Source organism: Quercus suber, unplaced genomic scaffold (assembly GCF_002906115.3).
Source record: "Quercus suber isolate HL8 unplaced genomic scaffold, Cork oak 2.0 scaffold_708, whole genome shotgun sequence".
Taxonomy (NCBI): domain Eukaryota; kingdom Viridiplantae; phylum Streptophyta; class Magnoliopsida; order Fagales; family Fagaceae; genus Quercus; species Quercus suber.
Genome location: NW_027070149.1, coordinates 235,612 through 241,252, shown reverse-complemented (window position 1 = coordinate 241,252; position 5,641 = coordinate 235,612).

Below are 5,641 nucleotides of genomic sequence, written 5' to 3'. Positions count from 1 at the left end.
ATGAACACAAGAACAAACACCCAAAAAATAAAACCCAAGAACAAAACACAGTTTATTTCAAACAATTAAACTCAAAATAACTCAGAAACCTCAAACAAAACCCAGCCAAACTCAGCTCATTGAATCAAAACCAGCCAAACTCAGCTCATTGAATCAAACCCAGCCAAACCTCAAACTCAAACTCAAAATCTCAAACACTTTAAAACCCAGAAACCCAAAAACTCTAACCTGGCCAACTCGGCTCATTGAATCAAACAAACACACAAACCCAGAAAAACCCAGCCAAACTCAGCTCATTGAATCAAACTCGGCTCTTTGATTTTTTTTTTTTTTTTTTTTTTCTGGTTTTCTTCGTTTTGGTGGGTTCGAAGCACGGTCTCTAAGGATGAGAGTTGAGCTATCTCACTTGATGGCGAAGCTTGAAGGCAACGGCAGAGCTTGAAGATGACAGCGACAGTGGCAGAGCTTGAAGATGATGGCAGCGATGGCAGTGCTTGAATGCGATGGTGGCGATGGTAGATCTTGAAGGCGATGACGGAAATGACAAAGTTTGAAGACAACCTTTTACTCACTTGGGTTTGTTGTTGTCGATTGTGGCTTTTGCTCACTGGGGTTCACTTGTTGTGGGTTGTGGCTTTTGATCGCCGGAGTTTTCCACTGTGGGTTGAATCGGTTTTGAGGCTTGGGTTTGAATGGGTTGTGGGTCTGAATAGGTTGTGGTTCTTAGGTTGGTTTTGAAGTTTCAATGGTGTGTGGTGTTGTTTCGGTGGTGGGTATAAATTTCCGTGGTTGTGGGTTGCTATTGGTGGGTATAAATTTCATGTTCGTGGGTATGATTTTTTGGGTTTGGGTTTGATTTTATTGTTTTTAATTATGTTTTTATTTTTTTTTATTTAGTTAAAATTAAAAAATTAATTTTTTAAATTTATATGCTGATGTGTCATGGTGATGTGGCATTTTTTATAATATTTTAATTGCTCCGGCTGCCACCTCAGCTATTTCCGTCGGTTGACTGACGGAAAGGACTAAAATGGAACGCGTTAATTGGTTTAGGGACTAAAAGTGGAAAAAATAAAATGTAGGGACTAAAATGGAAAAACGTCAAAATGTAGGGACTAAAAATGCATTTACGCCAATGTTAAACAATCTGTTTAAGGGGTTTAAATGAACATACATATATATATATATATATACATTTAGATTAGGGTAGAGTAAAATTTCTATCTTGTATAAAAAAAAAAATTAATAATAAATATTCAATCATGATATGACTATCACTTTTACCTACCATTACTTCGCACATTCTTGAACATAAATGTAATTTATAATAGAAAATACATGTAATATAAACACCTTGGGTGGATAGGTCATTTATTTATTTTTTAGTTTATACTCACAAAAAAAAAAATCTTATTCCATTGCTGTATTCATATCCGTATGCTAATGAAGTATTCAATGCTAGGTTGAATTAAAGGTCCAATTCGAGAGAGATAGAGATAGAGATAATAAAGGTTTTTTTTTTTTTTGGTGTGCCATATTTCTCTACATGGTACCAAGTTCAACTTGGATACAACTTTCAACAGGCACATAAAATCATAAACACATGCATAATAATTAAGTTAAAAATATTAATGTGATAATAAATCTGATTGAAACAACAAACCACTTATTCCATAGCACATAGAATATTGATAAAGGTATGCATAATAATTTAGTTAAAAATATTAATGTGATAATAAATCTGATCGAGACAACAAACCACTTCCATACTGAATGACTATTAATGGACTAGGATAATGGACTAGGATACAGGAAAGGAGGAAACCTATAAATAGAGGGTATGCGCAGAATAGAATTGGGGTTTAGGGTCCTTTTCCATTTTCAAAATGCAGCAAACGAAAAGGAAACCCTAACTCCCCAGGAGCTCCCACTAAAAGCTCAAAAATCCAAATAATCTATGAGGTATTTTAAAATACCTCTCAACCATATTTCAGACTAGCCTATATGATGATCATGTTGAAGCGGAAATCAAAAGGTTCGATTAATTCATTGCTATCAAGGCAGGAAATATGTGAAAGTGATGGGTATTTCTATTTCTTTCTTTCTTTTGAATAATCATGGGTCGTTCTTGCATATTACTTTCTTTTATCTTATTTTGGTGAATGGAATTGGACTTAGTAGATGTGGTTCTGCGATCAAAACAGTCTTAAATTTAATCAAACATAATTAATCAGCTGGGTATTTTACCATGGGACAATTAATTTTGGAAAGTTTATTGAAAAAGAAAAAAGAAAAAAGAAAAAAAGATGATGACAATTTTATTCTGTATCTTCCAAGTCAAGGATTTCTATTTCCTATGTGAAGCAAGGGATCCATTGACCAATATAGCATAAGCAATATTCTATGGTCTAGGAATAATTTAATTTACTATAACAATATATTTGAATTTAAGTAGAAAATTTAGGGTATTATTGCGAACAAATTGCACCTAAGAACATGTCAATTAAGGAAACAATTGAGAACATAACTTTAGATAGAATATAGTGAAAAAATAAAGAATATATATAATCGATTTTAACTAATTTGCTGAGGATTTATAATAAATTTTTTTGGAACTAAAGGCTTTTTTGTTGTTTTGCATAGTATTGGCCCAGAACATAGAGCACAACAATTTCTTCTGAACCAATGTTTAAATGATTGCCACTAGATTATATTAATTAATAAATATCGTCATTCCTAGTGCTATATATAGAATAACTTTGATGACATTATTGCAGTGCCAACATATTACAGGACCTTTAAATTTAGTTAAATTGCTGCAGTATGGATTAATTTTGTTTGCCACTTAAAATTTCACATTATGCATATGTTTATGTGCTTAATCATTGAAGTACCATTTTAATTTTTTATGAATACTAGTCAATATAACCATAAGCTCGCCAAGAACCAACAGCACTGGAATGTAGCGGAGAAAACAATCTCTTGTATTATAGACATATATAACATTACAGGATTACAGAGAGAATAAGAATAGATTTTGGCCAATGTAGTGATGACAGAAAGGCAAATAATGAAAGAATTGAATTCTAGAAATTACATGAATAGACTAACTAATATAATATTAAAAGAATCTATATATGTATAGGATGTTCCTTTTCTCCATCAAGCGCTGCATTCAGGAGGGAGGCCCTGGGGAAACCTCTTAGTGTCTGAGCAGTAATTCATAGAGTTCCAAGTAATACTCCTTTTTGGGTGCTAGTATCTTTTCCAACTATTACTCCTAAATCACAACCACCTCCACCATTTGAGACTTTAAAAGACATAATAGTAGTACCTGGAAAAGTGAAAAATCACACGGTTACCTTTACTGATATTTCCACTATCCATCCATGATATATACAATTTTTTTTTTTTTTTTCTTTCAGAAACATCTGTTATATAAATACTGTCCCTATGTTTCCATCTGTTTTCCAAAATAAATACAAAGTACCTTCTTGGATGTTACCGATCGAGCACAAAATTCTTTAAAGATGCAAAAAAAAAAAAAAGGGGGGGGGAATCATGTTAATTTTTTTTTTTTTTTTAAATTTCAATTTAGTTTCTATATTTTTACTTCAATTATCAAATTAATCATTACTGTTTAATTTTGTCAATTTAGTCCATCAATTTGCCAAAATGACTATTTTGTTCAAATTTTTTAACAAATTTAGTCATTAAACATATATATTTAAAAAATATAATATCTATTAAGTAATATCTCATGAATTTTTTATTTAATTTTTTAATAAAAAAATGGGTAAGCTGTTTGCTTACTAATTGAATTGGATGGAAGGATTAAATTAACTCATTTTTACAAAGTGAGAGTGTAAATTGACAAAAATGAAACTTTCAAATATTAATTTAACATTTGATCTATTTTGGCATAGCATTCGGTGAATTCGGTCCATATGATCTATTTCGCTCAATTTTGGTTTATTTGGTCAATTTTGGTCCACTTCAGTTCACTTCTGTACATTTAGTCCATTCTGGTCCACTTCAATCCATTCAATTAAGCTTGGTCCATTCAGTCTACTTCGGTCCATTCGGTTTACTTTAGTCCATTAGGTCTAGCTTGGTCCGTTGGATCCATTTCAATCTATTTTGGTGATGCTTTGGAATGAGAGGTTTGTGTAGATAGAGGAGTTGCATCATTGACAATTAAGTCACATTCTTAACGTAATGTTGGTAGGTTCCTGAAAAAATTACACATTTTTATGTATTATTAAAGTCATGTATTTTATTCTAATATAAGTAATGGATTTACTTTTATATATATTACATTTTTTGGTCATTCAAGATGTATAGAGGATGAACCGTTCGTAAGAAGTACTAGAAATAAATTCCAACCACACATTATATTATTTACAAAATATTTCGTTTTATATAATAATTGTATATAAAATGCTTTCTATTTCCTTGAAGAAAAAAACTTACAAAATTTAAAATACTTTCAAATAATAAATATAGATAGATTAATTTAGGAAATCTAATATATTGTATTAACTATATTTTGTTAGAAAATAATCACAACATTTTAAGAAGGATTTGAAACTAACACTTATGAGTCTCATCCATGGTTCTAAAAATTGGATCGAATTGGCTAGTCCGACCGGTTAAACCGAGAAATGGGGACCAGTCTGGTTTGAGAAAATGAATAAAATCGGTGAAAAACTAGGAAAAACCGAGAACCAGAGGCAAATCCGGTTTTTAAAACCATAGTCTCATCTAATATTTTTAGTTTTTACTTAACAAAAAAAACAAATAATCAATTTTTTTTGCATATCCCACAGGATTGGGACCGGTAAAATAAAAATCAAGAGATTAATTAAATTCTAGCCAAACCCTTTTTATTTTTTAAAGCAAAGAATTTACTGTTGTTAGCAAGAACGTAGCATTTGCAATTTGCATACAGGGGTAAGAGCATTCTTATCAAGAATGCTAAATATTTTAGCATTTACCCTTTTAAAATCTTACTTTATCAATTTTAACATACCACTATACAATTCACCAAACATCAAAACTTCTATTATTTTACCACTTCATTTAAATATTCTTTTTTTATTCTTTCTTTATGTTTTCTTTATTCTTTCTTTTTATGTTTTCAAATAACTATCATTAAACAAATATATTTTTTTTACAATCTTGCTACAGTGGGCTGCTAGACATAGCAGTCCATTGTAGCTGGATTGCAAAATAAATAAGATTTGAGAGTATTGATGGAGTATGTTTTTTAGTATTTATAGCATTTTGCATGTTAAATTTTAGCATTTATAGCATTTGCCTTTCTTGATAAGAATGCTCTAAGTGAGGGCTACTAATGCAACTGGGAAACAGGAATCCTATAAATAGAGAGGGTATGCGGAAAATAGAATTGGGGTTTAGGCCTTAGGGTCCTTTTCCATTGTTCAAATGAAGCAAAGGAAAAGGAAACCCTAAGCCCCCAAGAGCTCCCATTGAAAGTCCAAATAATCTATGAGGTATTTTAAAATACCTCTCAACCATATTTTAGCCTAGCTAGTAGGTAGCTAGCGGGACGGACCTACATAAGGGCAGGGGGGGGGGGGAATGAAAAAGCTAGTACCCCCCACAAAAAAAAAAAAAA